We start from the raw sequence: 22,244 nt of genomic DNA, 5'->3' as shown, positions 1-22,244 counted from the left end.
ACATAAAAAAGATCAAAATAACCTCATATAGGGTAAAATGACTAGAATACCCCAAGATAATGGAAAATTACTGAAACACCCCTATATCAAGTAAAAATGACCCATGGCTCATGAAAAATGACTAAAATGACTAAAAATACCCTCATGAGATAAAAATACGCCATATTGGGTAAAATGACCCCCGGGTCATGCAAAATGACCGGAGTACACCTATACTAGGTGAAAATGACCAAGTACCCTGAGTCATGGAAAATGACTAAAACACCCTTATGACATAAAAAATGATCAAAACAGCCTCATATAGGGTGAAATGACTAGAATACACCTGGATCATGGAAAATGGCTGAAATGCCGCTATATCAAGTATTTTAGGGTTTTTTTGGTTTTGTGAGATTTCAAATTCAAATCCAAAGAGCATCCAAACAAAAAAATAATAATTTAGATTTGAAATCCAAATCTATATGTGGTCATCCAAACGGCATTATTTATAAATTTGTGAATTTTAAAATTCTTGATTTCAAATCCATGGATTTTGGAAATCCAAATTCACCTCCAAATCTAAATCCAAGGGGTATCCAAACGGGCCCTAATAGTTATTTTCTTTAAGTTACATTCAAGTCACTAAAGTGAATTAAAATAAAATAGGATTCATTCAATTCCGACAACACAATTTACGTTATTGTTCATGGTACTATTCATGTCATTCTTCACGATACTATTCCCATCATTGTTCACATGGTTTTGTAGTAAGCTTTAAGCAAGGGTACTTTTGCCAAAGCAAGGATTTTTAGTTCCGAATTTTAGAGCTTTCTTGGTTCATTTTCTTCCTCTCCCTCTCCCTCTCTATATGTGTGTGTGTGCGGAATTGAGTTTAGATTTGGGAGAGTTTTGCTATTTCGAATAAGAAAGAAAGAAGCTTGAGTTTGACACAAGGTTTTGCTTCCTATTCCTGTTCGTGGGGTTTTGCTGGGGAGGAAAACTCCAATTTTTTCATATATCTGTAACAATTTTCCATAGGATTTTCGTAGGGTTTGATCTACAGTTGTAGTCAACCTAGATTAAATCTATTTCTATAAAAGATTTCATCCTTTTGATTTGTTATCCATTAAAACATTAGTTGCTGTGATTTTTTGCAGTAATTTAACATTTATTTGATTGAAGATTTGACGTATATTGTTGATAATTGTAATCAAGAGCTGTCCATCGACAGTTGGAATCTATTTTTGTTATAAATTGCATCATAATTTGGTATCAAAGAGTAACTCGTAAATCTGTTCTACATAAGCAGGGCACATGCATGACCAAATCTAATGATGGACCTTATTATGATGCTTGAAATATTAGCCCATTTCTACCTCATCAAGGTATTGATTATTTTATTCATAAAGAGTTAAATCCACATGCATGAAGTGACGTAATCAGGACATCGATCAGTTGTCCATTCCATGTGGACTTTCTCGCATGCAAAACCTAGAAACACATGTAGAATTTCGCCATAGGAAAAGTGCAGAATAGTTTGTTTCTTTTCTTTGTCCCATGTAATCTGAAGTTGGAAACTTGATTACTCTTAAAAGAATTACTATGATATGTACCAGATTTAAAACAAAATAAGTTGCATGATGTCTATCATGAGGCAAGGACAAAAAGAATTCCTATGATATGTACCAGATTTAAAACAAAATAAGTTGCATGATGTCTATCTTGAGGCAAGGACAAAGATAATAAACTTTCACAGGTAGGTGTTTTCTTACAATGTCAAAAGTTCGAGCCAAGTAGATTACTTTGACAAACATCGATCTAAATCAAACAAAAACATAAATAGTGATTGGAAGGAAAAATTAAAGTTTAGAAAAAGCTACCATGTATCCGTATAATATGGTTTCAGCTGAAAGAAATCCCTCTCAAAGGCATCTTGATCTTCAGTCTTCACACTCAAAATAACAGCATGTTCAAATATATCCCCCGTAAATTTGCCGAGAAACACAAGTAAATATGAATTAAAAGAGCATGCCAATGACTACTGGAACATACAAAGATATAAGAACCTGTGATGCTGTCCACATCAAGTAGAAAGAATAAAACAGTTTTTTATTGATAAAACGTTTCGAATAATAAAAGGAAACCCACAATTCTAAGGTAGTTCTTGAGAGCTATCTAGATCAACTCTAACATTTGCTGACATTACAGTTACATTTCAGCATGTCGGGAGATCATGGTCCAGAGGGGAGTGTCTGGAGAAATTTAAGAGATTTTTTATTTCCTTCCTCGAGCTTTGTTATCATAGTTGCTGTGCTCTCCTCTTTTGTTATACTGTTGTGCCCGTGACCATCTTGGTCTAGGCTTTTGCTTTTTTCTAATAAAATAGCATCATTTCAAAAAAAAGAAAGAAGTTATGTCATAACTCATAATTGCAAATGTGCATGCTAGCCTTAGGCCACAAGATAGGGCCGGTTCCCTATATATCCATATGAATGAAGCTCAGCTTCGACGGTAGCAACAAACTAAGGGCATATTTGGCAACCGTGAAAAATTATTCCATTGAATAACGGTAGGCGCCCAACTGTGACAGATGGGTGGAGGAGGAGGGTGAGGGAGAGGCATGACACGGCAGGACTCGAGAAATCATGAGATATCCATTAAAAAAAGTGAAACAATACGCTATGTAAAGTTGGGTTTCTCCCCTCACACCCACCCTCTCAAATCTCACCCTCACCTGCCCATCTCTCACAGCTGGCCCCACATATATTCTTTTTTTTTTTTTGAAAATCATAAATAATCTCTTTTTTAATGATAAAAATTGGTATTCCGTATCCGGGACTTGAACCCAGGTCTCTCAGGGGAGAGCCTGAGTATCCTAACCAACTAGACAGCCCCACAAATCTCACATATTCAATAAACCTTTATACACGTATTCAAATAAAAAATGAAACTAAAGCAGTGTAAAATTCCTAACCTTGTTTTTTTTTTTCAACCAAAAACATGCATAAAATACCTCAAACCTGCATATAAACACCAAAAGGAATATGGTTCTGCTATTCTTTCCAAAAGTCATGAAATACATGAAAAAAAAAAAAAAGATACAAGATTTACATAGTATTCCTTTTCTTCATGTTCCTATTCCTATCCAAACTCATATCATAGCAACTAAAGACTCGTCACAGGACTTTATACATACCGAGAAATAGAAAGCAAATGTAAGTAAATACAACTTCCCTAGTTTGTCACACTAATATGACTTGTAAAATCAGTAAGCCAAAAGAAAGTATATCTATAGAGATTTTAATATCATGAAAATTGGCTAGGAGCCGAGCCTTATTGAAGAGGAATGACAACCTCCCTAATAGCCAAAAGGAATTTGTGTGTGGCCCCTGACTAGCACACTTGGGTGCCATGTGGCTGGGCTGGTGATAGCAAGAAAGGCCTAACGTCGACCCTATTTCCCCTTCTGCAAACTCATTGGGCTGAGATTTGAGAATAGGGAGAATTTTGTGGGCCCTTGTTGCCTACATCATTCTCCCTGGGTTGGGAGGAATTCAACTCAGTTAAACTTTCATAAAGTTGAAATAGATAAGCATCTAACTTTTACATATCTTCAATACAAATCCATGCATACTCAGTATGAGTTTTGTTCTTCCGCTTCTCCAAGAATTAGCTAAATTGATCATGTCTCGTGTCCGTAGCCTTTGCCTCATATCCGCTTGGTATTCCAATGCAACTCCAAGATAATCAAACAAATCGCAACGCTGAAGATTAGAGAGATGTCTGGAATCCAGGTCATCTTGTAGCTCAATTTCTTAAGACCAAGTCCCCTCTTTCAGTGTCCTCTCCCCTTGATGTTCATTTGCTATTCTTTCACATGCTCTCCCTATGATGTTCATTTGCTATTCTTTCACATTTATCATTCATTTTTTCAATATTCTTCTTAACTTGTGCTTAAAAATCTTCGATATCTTCACTAAAACCATCAGCATCATCGTGCCATGTTCATGTATATATAATGCCACTAATCAAGAACATGATTTGCCTTCTTACATGTCACAAACTGGAAATATAGACTTTCTAGCAGACATATTCCCCTAATTTTTATTCACAAATTCAGTCTAATGGAGGGCCAAGTCCCAATGAGAAATATCATTTCCGACAATACTCCTAAAAGATACCAAGGCTAACCATTGATGACCTCGATTGGTCCATCCTTTGCGAAAGGTAAGCGTTAGAAAACATTAGAATAGTCCCTACGCACTTCCCTAATGCCCATCGATAGAGCACCTTGGGTATTCGCTCACTGACTTGTCCTACAGATTGAGATTTTGACACCTTTGATATAGACCCTTGCACAACTGGTGTGTAGGAACTTTAGTTGCAGCTTGGACTTCATCTTCACCCATGAAAGTAATTTTATCTTTGCTATAACATAAATGACTGGCTTGAACATCACCCCAATATGCCAAGGCATGTCCCTGAGAGCATGGTTGCCTCCTATTTCACCTTCTTTTGATCAGTCAAGTCTTTGTACATGACAATCTATTCCACGCTACTCAACTAATCCAAAACCCATCCTTCATGCAAATTTACATGAACTTATAGGATGCCTACCTTCACTCCATATTCCCTCTCTTTTTCCAACAATCGTAGTATGTGATTGTGGATCTCATTGTCAGGTGCTAACCACATTTTATTTTTCAACCTGGATTAGATACTGTTGAAGAAAGATTTTCATTTTTCTTTTTAAAGAAACTGGAGGAGATACTCATCCAATCTCCAAGTAAGCAACCAAAAACACAAAGTACAATGCAATTGCCAGCCTTCAACTCATACCTCATGATTTCATTATTCACATGCCTCAAAAAAAAAAAATGGTTGCTTCATGGAACCAGTACGCATCAATGAAATAAAGAGAGTACTAAGGAAACAAAAAATTGCTTATTTTTCACATTGCAGCTTTCTATGAAGACAAGTATTGAAGGTATCACTCTCAAATTGCATGCCTAATTAAGAAACTCGGTATATCATAAATCATAACGGGGAACACAGAAAATAGAAGAGATATGTTTAAGAATATTACTCGCTATTGTTAATTCATGAACAGCATTGGGTGATTCTTTAAACAATGGAGGGAGGCTTGGAAACTCTTACATGGGTTAGTAGTATCAAGAACTTCAACCACCTTTCAATTGAGTTTCACGAAAATTGTATTGACGAGAGATACTAAAATCTGATTAAAAGCAATGAAGGAGGTGTAGCGACAACAAAATTCTAAGAGCATAAAGTGAAACATTAAGGGCGTGTTTGGCAACCATTAAAAAATCATTGAGCTTAACTAAAGCACAAAGTCTATTCAGTCATAAGGTCATGAGAAGTAAGATTCTTCATTAAACGTATTAAAAAGCTAGTAACATTTCACTGAACTAGCAAATTTGAGGGTGTGTTTGGATGCACAAAAGCCAGGATAGTTTAGGGGTTTTTCTTTGCATTTGGGTGCCAAGTCAGCAAAATCTATTGTTTAGATGCCAATGCAGCATCGAAATCCCTAGAGACTGCCAGACAAGTTTCAAAGTAAATTATTGTATGTCTGGTGACCTAGTATCCATGTCCCCTCCTTATACCTTCCATGCCAAATTTATCAAAAAAGGTGGAATTTGGCTTTGGAAATTTTTGCCTTTTCTCTTTCTCTCTCTTCTCTTTCTATATTGGTAATGGCAACCCCTCACTACTCTAAGAGATTGGCAACCAAACACTACTTATCACTATTCTACGGGGTAAATTCTAGGTAAATCAAATGTTTGTCTCCTCCCCATTGACTACTTATGCCACTAATCTACAAGATATTTCTGATTGCCAGTATTTCAAATGTCAGGAAAACCAATTAAAGGTTGGAATTATATTGGGAATGATTAAAAATGCATAACTTCGATGAAACCTAATATCCCAATTCTTCCATGGATTATATTTTGATCACTTGTCACAGAGTCTATGAGTTTTACGCTATACTTCTACAAACAAACCCAATTCTCGAGGGGAAAAAAAAGAAGAAGCTTAAAATCCGAAAAACAAACGAATCAGAGACAAACCATAAAATCATTACGAATCATCTGAAAAGCAAAACAACGGCTAGTAATTCTCTTTTTCTCTTCGGTGAAAAATAATAATGATAAAGATGGATATAAGAAAGAATCATGAAGTATTCTTCAATCTAATCTTCTACACGGATACAAGCGATTTAGGATGATTTATCAGAGCATGATAATAGATTACAAAATGCATAGATCTGGAAAACGAGAAAGAAAAGAAAGAGCTAGGGTTTTGGTTTTGAATTAGGGTTTACCTTGAGCTGAGATAGGAGATTCGTGCAGGTCTGGAAATCGCTTCTTATAAAAGCAGCCTTGAAGCGCTCCAAGAGCTGCGAGACTTCCACAAGTTTCGAATCCATCACTCTGAAGTCTGAACGACGCCCTCTTGCTAGAGTATTTATATCACGAGATTTCAAAGCTCTAAAATACCAAAAGAAAGGGAGGAATGCTAAGCACACTCGCGCGACTAGGATTGAAAGCCTAACTTGGTCCAACGGCATTTTAGCGATGTGATTTGGACGGTCGATGATACGGGTCACTCACCGCCTTCTCAAGTCTCTCTCTCACCAGCTCTCTTTGCCCCTTGTTTTACCTTGGGTAAACAAAAATTCCATGAATTTTATCTTCAGGGTTGCCAATCATGCCCAACGTGTTGAGAGGAGGTCGGGAGATAACCGAGAGAGCATGAGTAAAGGGATGATTCAAAAATGAGGAAAACAAAAACTCTATTTTGCAAGTCACATGAAGCATTGTCTTGAAGACAGAACAGAGCACAGAGAGATAGATGAATGAATTGCCACTTCAATAGGCGGAGATTAGATCCTATGGCAACTGCCTTAGGCCCTTGTCCCTTGCTGTTGTAAAGGACAAGAGCTACAGGCTCAGCACCATTTAAGTCAGTTTTCTCCTGGATTCTTGAACGGCATGAGGTCACTTTAGGGGTAAACAAATTCAAAGGGCGTGTATCTCGTGTTTTTTCATTAGAGAAAAGGTCATTCCGGTCGATTTTGAGTTCAAGGAGCCAAAGGTTTGAGCTCAAACATGAGCACACCATATTTGTAACCTGTGCAACATCGCAAATGACGGATCTGTGTCTAATTTAGGGTCACATTTGCCACTACCAAATGGGAACTCAGAAAAAAATTCTCATAATCAAATTCAAGAAACTAAGGCATATAGAAATTAACTAAATTGGTATTTAGCGAAGAGAACAACAGCACATTGAGGTAAACATTATACTGGTACATGTAACACTTTCAATTTTCTCTTCTTCCTCCCTTTCCCTCTCCAAGGGAAGACGAAATTCCAATATCTAGTATTTCCTCTTCCTTATCTTGAAGCTGGAGGATCGAATAACATCATCGTCTGCTTTGAGTCTGGCCTCGAGAAGAGTCATGGACTCAGGTTTAGTAAAATAGGTGAAGAGTAAGTATATACCATCCAAGTATGTGTTGCTCTCTCCAGCTTTGTTCTTTTTCTTGATGCCATAAGCAAGAGGAATGACTCCCCTATTAAAGATCTCCACATACATGCCACCGCCAGCAACTAGCAACTGTATAAATAATGAACAATAATGCAATCTATAGAGTTAGAAGTTGGTTTGGCAGTGAAGTTCATAAGTATCACAAGCAATTAGTGGTGAATGCTGAATTTCGAGCTTTCAACACTAAAGAAGAATAAATTAATCAGAAGAGAGTGCATCATGTTGAATCAATTGCATGAGAGATGAGATAGCTTTATTGTCCTATCATGGCCATGCTATGAAATAAATAGAAGTAATTAGCATTTGGAGTGGAACTCAACTAAGTCCATTCAGAACAAGTGACAAAACCAGTAACAGGAATATCTCCTGAGGAAGAGAGAAGGTGAACGTCAAGAAGACTGCAGAGATAAAACTATATTAAACTAGAAATTAAATTGAGACCCGAGTAATGGGTCTTCATATGGAGATTAATTTTATTTTGACCACATATTGTGCAAAATTTAGACTGCATGAATATCATTCGAAAAAAAAATAGACTGCATGAATCTGATGTAACTATGTAAGAATTTCACCCTCAACCGATGCAAGTGTGAAGAAAAAACACATTAATTTTTTTTTGAATGGCAAAAAAACACATTAATTTGTTGCAGATATAAACAGAAATTTGGTTGCATAAGAGCTTTACAAGTGTCAAGGTGAACCCATTACAGGATTTTGAAAAACGCTCAAGTTGATAGGTGTGGAGACTTTTACCACAACAGGGAAGAGCAGGAGAAGCTGCTGATTATTTAGTTTTGGAATTGAGAGCAGTCACTCGGGAAAAAAAAAGAGAAAAAAGAGAGGGCGAGCATTGGCGCAACGTTAAGGTTGCTCCATTGTGACCTGGTGGTCACGGGTTCGAGTCACGGAAACAGCCTCTCTGCAAAGCAGGGGTAAGGCTGCGTACATCTAGCCCTCCCCACACCCCGCAATGGCAGGAGCCTCGTGCACTGGGCCGCCCTTTACTGATCTCGATTATTTTATTATTATGATCCAAAGTGTCTAACATTCATGTTCAAGCTTATCGACGAGAAAAAAGAGAAGAAAAGTCGGGTACTCCCAGACTATTTCTTCAAAGAATACAAATCCTGCCAGGTTCAAGAATTTTAGGAATTTTAGAAGGAATGCATTCATGAAAAAAGAAAAGGTTGAGATAAAATTGAGGAAAAGATTTTATCAGAAAGTTTGGAAGCACTTGTCAACTGGTGCTCATCCTCTAATATCCACAATCATCTTTATCGATGGCATAGTCGTCTGGAATCTCAGCTTTCATTCCCTTCTAATAATTCTCCCATAGACACAAATAAATTAATCCCCAGGCAAGGTAAACTTGTCCAATTGCCTTGATGCTATATAACTCACAAAACAATGCATCTAGAAAGTTTCATTTAAAATCTGCAATTCGCAGTTCAAACCCAAACATGGTGGACTTTGTCAACCTCAATTGGAGCACCCAATTCCAATGCCTGATGATTTTATAAGAAAAAAATATAAACTAGTGCGGAAGCAATATAAATCAGCATAGAACTCCAAAAAAAATTTTTGAGTAATACCAGCATAGAACTCTAATTAAGAAGTTTTTATATGGTGTAAAGCCTTACAGCTATACGGTAAGGGTGCCACCCTTGATATTTGATCCAACAGCAGCTCGCTTTTTGAGAAGCAGCTGTTGGATCAAATATCAAGGATGGTACTGTGACGTACCACCTTTGTGTGTTTATAAGGCCTTTCATCATATAAAAACTCCTAATTAAGAACATAAAGAGATAAATTTTGCAAAGGAAAGCTTCCAGCCCAAGTCAATGAAGCCTCGTCACATGTTATTGACTCTCCCATAATTTGTGAAAGAGAGATCCATACACAACCAACACTACTACTTGAGAAAAACAAGCACAAAATTTCATTTAGGAGTAAATGTCCAACAATTGAACTCCTCTCAAGTACATATCATAAAAATTGCCATTTTGACACACTTTGAAAAATAATATCTATTGAAAACCTTCAACTAACAGGACATAAGTTTGGGAGCATGGATAGATAATCCGTTGCTTACACCCAACCATGAACTAATCTACTAGAGTGACAGCATCTCTTAGTAATTTGAGACTAACTAGACATGGACTCCAGTCTCCCGTGTACTCATCATATTACGAGTCAAAGAGACTAACCAAGAAGATCCGTAATCCTTGAGTCAAAGCAACAACATCATCGCATTTGAAGCAAAATCATTGAAAAAAGCCCCTTGGATGAACACCTCAATTAAAATATGTGGATGTTCAATTCTCAGCACCCACTTGGGGACTGGCCTTCCTACAGCCCTAATTTTCTTGTTCAGCTCTCACCTATGGAAAGAATAGAAAATAATCCTATCAACCCTCAGGGTGCGTTTGGATTACTGGAATAAGGAATCGGTATTGGTATCACATTCTATTCCTATTCCAATTCCCCCTGTAAACGGAATGGTAACTCCGATTCTAGCGTTTGGGTAAGCATTGGAATTCATGAAGGGAATCGGTCATAATTCCGATTCTAACATTTGGTACAGTCCTGGAATGGTATCAAATTTCTAATAAAATTTCCATCTCATCCTCAATCAATATAACTTGATTTTTTTCTGGTAAGCATGAATAAGACTTGTAGAGACTTGTAGAACTTGGATGAATGTAAACACTCCAACATGCAGAATTCAAGAGATAACATGAATGTCCATGGCTATCTAATTTCCAAATGTCCAAGTTTGAGGATTAAAAAAAAAACTTATCAGCAACATTGAAATCAAAGTTTCATTCAAATACAACGAGCTAACATAAGAGCCCAAGTTATCAGTAAGCTCATCCATTCACACAACTGTATTTATTTAAAATTCTATAAGAGGCACAAAGGCAGAATATACAAACAAAGACAAATAAATATAGGAAACTAATTCATCAAAATCCAGAAAACCCAAAACAATGTGAAATTTCCCCCAATCCTCTTTGCAAAACATGCCATCAATTTTATCCAGAATTTTTTTATGGAATTGTAAGGTCTCCTGCAAGTTTTCTCCCAATGAAGGTCATGCAAAATGGGGCTGATTGGGCTTTGAGAGCACCTTATCGGAAGCCTCTTCTACAACTGCCTCGAATAGAGACGAAAATAAGAGATCTGAAAAGGGTTTTAGGGCTTTTCCATGGTTTGGGGCGTTACTTGGAGATTAGCTTTTCCTCGCCTCCTACCATCCATGGCAGAGAGGGAGGGAGGGAGGCTTGAACCATTTTCCATTTTCGTTTTTGGGTCTAGGGTATTTTTCGCGTGACAAACGCATCAGTTTTAACACTGATTTGGGGAATCAGAGTACCACCTCATGAGGGGGATAACAGATGCGGGCTTTTTTTCCGCTTCAAATTCCGCCCGGAGTCTCCTATTCCATTTACTAACTACATCCAACCGCCCGAATCACCAAATTTGGAATCACGTACCCATTCTCATTGCCGATTCTGGCAATCCAAACGCACCCTCAATAGATTTGAATGTTCTAGTATTGAGAAGCCTACCATCAATCGCTCCCCAGAATCAAAACCTCTTATTTCCGGCATCTTTGTATATTGCATTTTGCCATTTTTGATTGAGAATAATAACTGTGGCTACTGCTGTTTTCCCGGTTTGTTTGTCCCCAATAATTAATTCTCGCTGACTGTGTTCTATAGGGATCAGATGAGAATTTGTTTACACTCATTTTTGGGCATGTTCAATCATGAGAGACCAAATCACCGGATGATGGCTTGTTTGAACAGAGTAAACAAGGTTACATGCCAAGCTGACACTCTCAATAGATAGAGCAGTAACCGCCTAGAAATTGAGGGGGCGGGCGGATAGTGGAGCCTGAAATAGGCAATTATCAAAAGTTCCCTACTTGAGAACGTGAGGTAATGGGGAACGGTTACCCGAATAAAACTATAAATAGAGATGTCATGATCTGAGAAAGAGGTCCAAGAACCAACATCAAACATGTCTTAGCATTTATCTTTTATCATTTACTTAGTTGTAGCTGTTCCGAATCGGATTAAGGAAGCAATGAATTCATCTTCCTAAATGAGTCTTTCTCTTTAATTCGCTATCCCCCGCATTGACGCTTGTTGTCATTCATTCCATTAGTTAGCTAACCGAACGGTCTGTCGATATTGAAAAGTCATTTGCATTGTGTGTGCATCGGAGGAGTCGTTTACGTTCTGCTCGCATTGACTTTTTCCCGCACAAGTTGTTCATATTCTACGCATGTAGACATATGTCGTTCACATTATGCATGTGAAGACATCCGCACATTTCGCGTCACGTCGTACTGTAAAAAGTCCTTTTCATCTGTGTAAGAACAGAGGAGCCTAAGGAAGAAGTAACATTCCCCTGTTCTCAATCGCATGACATCCAATCCCAAGGGACGGAAATGTTTCGGTCGCCGACCCCTCAAATTGAGTTTCGATCTGCCTCTCAGGAGGCTGGCACGCCCACACATTCACAACACACTCACACGTGCACTGACCGACCACGTCGGACGATTTTAGGCCGAACAGAATGATATCTAGATAACCAAGCAATAGTCTGAAACCACTTTTCTAGCCACTACTAAAGCACCAAGCTCAAACGCACAAGATAAAACACATTTATGAAAAATTCAACAATTAAGACTCCCCTACAAAACAACCCACAAACACACAATCCTCGTCCAACCGATACTAAGAACAATGCGAAAAAAAAATAAAAAAAACTGAATTATTACGATAATGCCACTACAAAGAAAATACTGCTACCACTTCCTAGACAGGCAACAAATAAAAATTCTCCATCAACAACTTCAAAATACAAAGAACAAAATGAAATGTGAGGAGATTGAGATTATTATTATTTTTTGATTACCTCTTCGTACTTCTGAGTGAGGGAGAGGCGTTCTTCTTCGGACATGTCGGGTCTCAAGACGACCATGGTCTCGTACTGGCGGAGCCCCGGAGGGCACTGGGGCTCCTCTTTGTCCTCTACGGCAATAGCCGAGGGGGGTTCTCCCTCGTCTTCTCCTCTGCCTCCTTCGAAGAACGAACCTGAGAAATCTAGGGCTAGGGCTCGGATGGGAAGGCGAGGGACTTTTTTTCTAGGGCTCGGTTGTAGGGGGTGTGAATGGGGAAAATTTGAGGCGAAATAAGGCTTACGCAAGGAGAAGGAGAGGATATGGTGAAAATGGAGGGGTATTTTGGGGAAGAAAATATCAGAGTAGAAGGTAGAGACGCCATGTCTGTTTGAGAAATTGAGAGAGAGAGAGGAGAGAGGATAAGGAGGTGATCTAACCGCCGTCGCGACTGACTACAAAATCATCAAACATAATTTATGATAAATTCGCATCCCCTCTAGCATGATACGCACCTCTCTTAACGTGAATTGTGGGCAGACTTTAACGCTTTTTCATGTTACATGGGGTGCAAATTATCCTACAGGACGTGCGAATAAATAATCACCCCTTTTTAATTCCTGAAATACACTTCCATTTTTATCTTTGTTTTTGGGGGTACGCAGATTTTATATGGTGAGTGGGCGTGAAGTCCAGGTTTTTTAGGAAGTAAAGTGGGGCCCACTTCAGAGGATGATATAAACCGTTCATTTGTTGTCACATAACTTAAATAGGTAGTACCTTATTGATCATCTCCGGAGGATTATCCTGATTATCCTAAACCTCCGATCTATACAGGTTTCTGTCATGTGTATTCCCTCTAAGGGTAGGAGGGTTAGGATCATCCCATGGAGATAATCTATGGGTACAGCCTATTTACGTTGTGGCCCAACAAATGAACAGTTTAGATCATCCAATTCCGAGGGACGGAAACGTTTTATTGTTATTTATGTTTTCTCTATGTATCTCTGGTGGTCCATCTCGGCCCTCCTTTTTAATATATTATCATTTCAAAAAAAAAAAAGAACAGAGGAGCCTAAGGAAGAAGTAACATTCCCCTGTTCTCAATCGCATGACATCCAATCCCAAGGGACGGAAACGTTTCGGTCGCCGACCCCTCAAATTGAGTTCCGATCTGCCTCTCAGGAGGCTGGCACGCCCACACATTCACAACACACTCACACGTGCACTGACCGACCACGTCGGACGATTTTAGGCCGAACAGAATGATATCTAGATAACCAAGCAATAGTCTGAAACCACTTTTCTAGCCACTACTCAAGCACCAAGCTCAAACGCACAAGATAAAACACATTTATGAAAAATTCAACAATTAAGACTCCCCTACGAAACAACCCACAAACACACTATCCTCGTCCAACCGATACTAAGAACAATGCGAAAAAAAAAAAAAAAAACTGAATTATTACGATAATGCCACTACAAAGAAAATACTGCTACCACTTCCTAGACAGGCAACAAATAAAAATTCTCCATCAACAACTTCAAAATACAAAGAACAAAATGAAATGTGAGGAGATTGAGATTATTATTATTTTTTGATTACCTCTTCGTACTTCTGAGTGAGGGAGAGGCGTTCTTCTTCGGACATGTCGAGTCTCAAGACGACCATGGTCTCGTACTGGCGGAGCCCCGGCGGGCACTGGGGCTCCTCTTTGTCCTCTACGGCAATAGCCGAGGGGGGTTCTCCCTCATCTTCTCCCCTGCCTCCTTCGAAGAACGAACCTGAGAAATCTAAGGCTAGGGCACGGATGGAATGGCGAGGCACGTTTTTTCTAGGGCTCGGTTGTAGGGGGGTGTGAATGGGGAAAATTGGAGGCAAAAGAATCCTTACGCAAGGAGAAGGAGAGGATATGGTGAAAATGGAGGGGTATTTTGGGGAAGAAAATATCATAGTAGAAAGTAGAGACGCCATGTCTGTTTGAGAAATTGAGAGAGAGAGAGAGGAGAGAGGATAAGGAGGTGATCTAACCGCCGTCGCGACTGACTACAGAATCATCAAACATAATTTATGATAAATTCGCATCCCCTCTAGTATAATACGCACCTCTCTTAACGTGAATCGTGGGCAGACTTTAACGCCTTTTCATGTTACATGGGGTGCGAATTATCCTACAGGGCGTGCGAATAAATAATCACCCATTTTGAATTCCTGAAATACCCTTCCATTTTTATCTTTGTTTATGGGGGTACGGAGATTTTATATGGTGAGTGGGCGTGAAGTCCAGGTTTTTTAGGAAGTAAAGTGGGGCCCACTTCAGAGGATGATATAAACCGTTCATTTGTTGTCACATAACTTAAATAGGTAGTACCTTATTGATCATCTCCAGAGGATTATCCTGATTATCCTAAACCTCCGATCTATACGGGTTTCTGTCATGTGCATTCCCTCTAAGGATAGGAGGGTTAGGATCATCCCATGGAGATAATCTATGGGTACAGCCTATTTACGTTGTGGCCCAACAAATGAACAGTTTAGATCATCCAATCCCGAGGGACGGAAGCGTTTTATTGTTATTTAGGTTTTCTCTATGTATCTCTGGTGGTCCATCTCGGCCCTCCTTTTCAATATATTATCATTTCAAAAAAAAAAAAAAGAACAGAGGAGCCTAAGGAAGAAGTAACATTCCCCTGTTCTCAATCGCATGACATCCAATCCCAAGGGACGGAAACGTTTCGGTCGCCGACCCCTCAAATTGAGTTCCGATCTGCCTCTCAGGAGGCTGGCACGCCCACACATTCACAACACACTCACACGTGCACTGACCGACCACGTAGGACGATTTTAAGCCGAACAGAATGATATCTAGATAACCAAGCAATAGTCTGAAACCACTTTTCTAGCCACTACTCAAGCACCAAGCTCAAACGCACAAGATAAAATACATTTATGAAAAATTCAACAATTAAGACTCCCCTACGAAACAACCCACAAACACACTATCCTCGTCCAACCGATACTAAGAACAATGCGAAAAAAAAAAAAAAAAAACTGAATTATTACGATAATGCCACTACAAAGAAAATACTGCTACCACTTCCTAGACAGGCAACAAATAAAAATTCTCCATCAACAACTTCAAAATACAAAGAACAAAATGAAATATGAGGAGATTGAGATTATTATTATTTTTTGATTACCTCTTCGTACTTCTGAGTGAGGGAGAGGCGTTCTTCTTCGGACATGTCGGGTCTCAAGACGACCATGGTCTCGTACTGGCGGAGCCCCGGAGGGCACTGGGGCTCCTCTTTGTCCTCTACGGCAATAGCCGAGGGGGGTTCTCCCTCGTCTTCTCCCCTGCCTCCTTCGAAGAACGAACCTGAGAAATCTAGGGCTAGGGCTCGGATGGGAAGGCGAGGGACTTTTTTTCTAGGGCTCGGTTGTAGGGGGGTGTGAATGGGGAAATTTTGAGGCGAAATAAGGCTTACGCAAGTTGAAGGAGAATAGATGGTGAAAATGGAGGGGTATTTTGGGGAAGAAAAAATCAGAGTAGAAGGTAGAGACGCCATCTCTGTTTTGAGAGAGAGAGAGAGAGTCAGAAATCCTCTGGCTGCAGAGGAAGAAGGATAAGGAGGTCTCGCGACTAACCTCCGTCGCGACTAAGAACTGAAACATCAAACGTAATTTACGTTAAATTCGCACCCCGAGGAGGATAATACGCACCCTGTTTAACGTGAATTGTGTTGTGGCCTATGGGCAGACTTCGAGGCTTTTTTCACGTTAAAGGGTGCGAATTATCCTAGATGGTGTGCGAATAAATCATTGCCCATATTTAATACCTGAAGTTCCCTTCCTGTTTTAGCTTTGTGGGCTTTTTTCACGTTAAAGGGGTGCGAATTATCCTAGATGGAGTGCGAATAAATCATTGCCCATATTTAATACCTGAAGTTCCCTTCCTGTTTTAGCTTTGTTTTTTGGCTTCCTGTGGAGTGGAGATTTTATAGTCCGGGTTTTTTAAGGAAGTACAGTGGGGCCCACTTCAGAGGATGATATAAACCGTTCATTTGTTGGCACATAACTTAAATAGGTAGTACGTTATTGATCATCTCCATAGGATGATCCTAAACCTCCGATCTATAGAGGTTTCTGGCATGTGCATTCCCTCTATGGATAGGAGGGTTAGGATCATCCCATGGAGATAATCTATGGGTACAACCTATTTACGTTGTGGCCCAACAAATGAACAGTTTGGATCATCTTGTAAATAGGCCCAACTGTACTTTCTGAAAAGTATTGGATACACCGTCACACATAGGGTTTAAACGAGCCGAGCCGAGCTCGGCTTGGCTCGGCTCGTTAAGCTGAAAGGCTCGGCTCGGTCAGGCTCGGCCAAGCTCGCGAGCCTTATCGAGCTTGGGTTATATTAAATTCAGTATAATATTTTTGGAAAAATTCTGTACTATACGTGACCTATCAAATGGACGGTTTGGATTATCCTAGTGTGGGTAGTACTGCACTTTTTGAAAAAAAAAACTGGACTATACGGCTACACACACCATAGGATGATCCAAAGATCCAAACCGTCCATTTGATTGGCCACAACCTTAATAGGCTGTGCCCAATAAAATATTTTACAGGATCATCCTATGGAAACGATTTTTGGAGCATAACCTATTTAGGCTATGGCCCATCTAATGGACGGTTTGGATCATCCTATGGTGTGGGCTATACCATTCTTTTAATAAAGTGAGAGTGCCCTCGTAAGAAAACAGTAGTGTTGATAACATTTCCTTCTTTTCTTTTTTTTTATAGGAATTTGCTAGCAAACTTCTCCTATGCCACTTCTCGGCATGTGACCATCCTTGGTGAAAAGATTCGCACATGGCAAAGGTGGCTAGCAAAAGCAAAAATTAAAAAAAAAAAGTAATCATTATTAAAAAAAAAAAAGTAAAATAGCTGAAGTTATAAAGTTTTAAATGAAAAATTACCAACAAAAGGTAGAATGTTATGACAATTATGAAAAAAATACCAACAAAAGGTAGAAAGTTATGACAATTACGGAAAAAATTAATTTCTCACCAGAATTACATCCCCTATTTTTCTCAAAAAAACACAATCAAACAGTGCCATCAATACGTTTTTATGGGCATTCCGAGAAAGACAGAACCTCATGATTTGACAAAACAGATGTTGACAAGTGACAACACCAAGTCACCAACCTCATGATGAAATCTTTATGCCTCCAGCTGTTTCCCCTATTTTTTTCTTGGGACAGCCTACTAGTACTGTATTATATTTAGGACTATTCTTTTATACAAAAGAGGGTTTTCTTAACGAGCCTTAACGAGCCGAGCCGAGCCTGGCCTAAATCGGGCTCAGCTCGTTAAGCTTAACGAGCCTGGCAAGCCGGCTCGGCTCGGCTCATTAAGGATTCGAGCCGAGCTTTTTTCGAACCGATCGAGCTTGAGCGAGCTCGAGCCCGAGCCAAAATTGACACCCTTACTCACACACCATATTTTTTACAATAATGTTCCCCTTCTAAACCAAATTATTACAAGCAGAAGTTTCTATTGACAGAGCATTGAAGAAAGAGTTGAATGCTTCAAATGAGCTCATTTCCGACACTAGTGGACTAGGATGCGAATCCGATTCTACATATTGTTACTACAGGAAATGAGCAATGGGAGTATTAATGTGAAGGCTCTCTCCATTGTAATGATCATACAATTTAGCAGTTGCTTAAATGCTTCGATTGTTATTATGCAAGCTAGGGCAAAAGCTCAATTCAAGTCTGACTAGAAAGGGAGGCTGCAAGGGCCATTAAAATTGGGGCGCCAAAAAATTAAGAATATTATCAAGACTTTCTCTATTATTCGGTGAATTTTGCAATGGCTCTTTTAATTTAGCCATTCTTTTATTTTTATTTTGTAGGTAAGCAGGGATTGAACCTCCGACCTACAAGTTGACGAACAAAGCCTTGACCGTTGAGCTAGAGCCTCAGTCCCATTTTTGAGCCTTTTTTTTAGCTTTTCACTGATAATGTTAGCCATGTAAAATTTAGAGAAGATTTTGCTAATTTATGAACAAATTACAAAGAGAGTCAATGTTGCTTATACAAAGCACTTACATAATAAACATAGAAAGAAGAATATGATAAAGATGGAAAGAGATACGAATAGAATATTCTAATCCAGCCTAATTACTAATTTAGTGCAGCTGCCTAATCTAGCTAGTTTACCTCGATTGGCCAAGTTTTATAATCTAGCTGACACCATGATGATCCAACGGTGAGAGCTACCCCCAATCCAACATATAGATCTTACATTTTCTAACAAGTCATTATATCAAATGCTCTTAAACAAATTAAAGGGATAACAAATGAAATAATTATAATCACAGAAGCCCATATTTATATGAGAAAATGAAGTACAAAGCAGAAGTTGTAGGCCTCCTTTCACATTCAGAAAATGGGTCTCATCATCAGATTTTAAGCGTGATAAAGGCCACTAAGTAAAGAACCCAAGCTAGAAAAATAGATATGACCATGGTTTTCATGGGAATCCTTCCTCTGTCCCTTCTCAACACCATGGCTTCATAAATTGGCCAACAGTTAGCCATCACAAAACCAGATATAAACAATTGCACAAAAAAATCTTCTAGTTTTCCCTGTTGCAACACTCTAGAGCCCCCACAATGAAGGATATCAAATTGATTATGGCAACTGTAGCCAGCGGAACGAACAATGGGGAGGCGACCCCGAACTCGAAGATCCCTTGCTTGTATCGCTTGCGTTGTTCATCGTCAATCACTTTGCTTGTAACGTTGAAACCAAAATCTGAGATTCCAATTAGCTTGAATGTGAATTGGATGAGTGCAAAGGGGTAAGATGAAACACCTCTGATCATCCACATCTTCTGATCATTCCACCACCTTTTGATCGTCCCTCCAGCTATAAGGAAGTCGATGAGATCTTGGCCATACCCACCCACGAAAAGGTATATATACAAATAGAACCATGGATCTGAGACCTGTATAATGTTCATCATTTTATCAACATCAGAACTATGAGAGAGAGAGAGAGAGAGAGAGAGAGAGAGGGAGGTGCGATTTAGGCCGGGTTGGGTCAGGTTGAGGACAACCCTAGCCCAACCAGAGACACAACCCTACCCTGACCCAACGCGAGCCATGGGTCGGTGATGGTCAACATTAACCCAACCTGCCTATAAATCTCTCAGCCCTAACTCAGCCCATCTAACCCGATTTTGGCTTTTCGAAACCCTAACGCCCAACCCAACCCGAGCTGAAATCTGGTTGAACCCTTCGCGTTCAGGTTGAGCCTGACACAAGTTGCACCCACACACAGAGAGAGAGAGAGGGAGAAGGGAGGGAGTTTTCTTGTACCTTTGGGAATAAGGTGATTCCATTGAGGAGAGCCAATTGAGGGAGGAAACCATATATTGTAATGGGAACAGCCCAAGTAGCCCAATATGCATAGTGTGCATAGCACATGCCCATGAGAAATGAAATTCTGGTGATACCAAAGGTAAGGGGGTTGTATTTGGAGAAGACAACATCTAGAAGCCCAATACACCATCTTTTGTTCTGCGAAAGCACGTCGTTTAGATGGATTGGCATATCATCCAAGAAAGCCGGCCTCGTCGGTTTACAAAACACGGACTCCCACTCTTCGCTGTGCAATCTGTAACCGGTGTAGTAGTCCTCTACTAGCGATCCATATCGGAAGCCCACCTGCAATTACAAAGTGTAGTAATCCACATATTTTGATCCAACCACAATTACAAAGTTTGAACACAAAAATAATTCACCAGGCAAGTATTCAAAAACAAAAAATGAGTAATGCTTGGTAAGAGTTAGAGAAAAATAAGTTAGAACTCATGTGCCTTTAATATATGCAACAAGTATATCCATAGTTACCGGAAACTTCCTAGATGGGAAGCTCGCTTTCCCAGAAACTCGCATTGGAAGCTAAGTTCTTCTTGCTTCCCAAATTTAGGAGAAGCATGCCTCCCAGATGCTTCCTACATGTTTCCACTTAATTGAGAGTACTCTTCCTATTTAGGTGATTATTTCTTCCCAAATGAATATTTTTTTAAAATACATCTTAATTTAAATCAAAATAAATTTAAATCAAAATAATTTAAATCAAAATTATGTGGATCTTTTTTCAAAAATCTTAATATTATATGTGTGAGTGTGTGTGTGAATAAAACATGTGAAACTGTAAATTCCTAAAACTTGTAATTCTAATTAGTCATGAAGTCTTATTTTCTACTTGTAATCCTTACCCATATTAACCCTTCCTCCCCTAACCTACTACAATCCTATTCTTTCTACGTACTTGTTCTCTTCTAATGAACTTCTTACATGCTTCATGTTGACTTTCAATTAGGGTTGCAACTTGGGTCGGGTTTTACCCGACCCGAAAATAACATGGGTCGGGTTTAGAAATCATGGGTCTTGAGTAGGGTCAGGTTTTAAATTGGAAAATCCGACTCAATCTTGGGTAGGGCCGAGCTTAAAGGAAAAAAACCCGAAACCTGACCCGACTCATATGGGTGCACTGTGACTTTCTTAAATATCTCTTGAATAACATAGAAAATTATTTTCCAATATATTGATACAACTGTTTTGATTGAGGTGATCATGTCTATTATGTGAAAATATAGTGTCCTTCTTAAAGTTATACACTTGATGACATAATTTTAGAAATTTTTGGTGTGAAGATTTTTTTTTTCTAGAATCTTTAAAATTATTCACTATCCTACGCTAAAAATGAAAACCCGACCCAACCCGAGAAACTAACTTGGGTAGGGTCGGGTTTAGGAATCTCGGGTTTTCCTGTAAAAAATTAGACCCGACCCGACCCGAGTTGCACCCCTACTTTCAATGATGCTTCCCATATACATTTTCACTCTACTTTCTTTAGAGCTTTTTCGCTTCCTGCATTTTCTCTTTTCTAGACCCCTCGCTTTCCACATCGCTTCTCACACCTGCTTCCCACTCTGGCAACTATGAGTAGGGGTGGAACTCGGGTCGGGTTGAACCTGAATTTGGGTTGGCCTTTTTTAAAAATTGGGTTGGGTTGGGAAAAATCAACCCGAATTGGAAATCGGGTTGGGTCGGGTTGGGGTGTCCAATTCCGATATGTATAAAATTTTCAAACGGCAAACGAGTGAATATTCCAATTTCCAAATTTTATTCCATCTTTCCCGTAACTATTTTCTAATTTCTATCTTTCCCGTATTTTACTATTTTAGTATTTTCTAATTACCTAAAAATAAAGCATATATGTATAAGAGGTCAAGATAAATTTTTCCTTCAGTTACAAAGAGTTTTTATATGGTAGATGCCTGTGTAGGAATGTGAGCAAAAAAAAAGTTGGGCCCACAAATAAAACATGTGCATGATGGGCGGGTCAACCAGACCCGAATTGGAAATCGGGTTGGGTCGGGTTGAGGAAATTGCAAATCGGGTTGGGTCGGGTTGAGCCCAGCCGGGTGGGAAATCATGTTGGGTCGGGTTGGGTTGGAAAAATGGGTTCCTCGGGTTGGGTCGGGTTGGCCTCGACCCGACCCGAGTTGCACCCCTAACTATGAGTATATCTACTTATTTTTCTAAATCAGATACTACAAAAATGTATGTAAGGATAATTTAAACTCATAATCTTTTTTCTTACATCATTTATCTCTCTTTTTTTTTTTAAATGCATCTATTTGCTAGATTAGGGGGAAGGTCACTTTTAACCATAATGTCATT

The sequence above is a fragment of the Tasmannia lanceolata genome, unplaced genomic scaffold, assembly GCF_043159265.1.
Source record: "Tasmannia lanceolata isolate RefF3 unplaced genomic scaffold, GAP_Taslan_0.1 ptg000019l, whole genome shotgun sequence".
Lineage (NCBI taxonomy): Eukaryota > Viridiplantae > Streptophyta > Magnoliopsida > Canellales > Winteraceae > Tasmannia > Tasmannia lanceolata.
Note: the sequence above shows the minus strand (reverse complement) of the source record.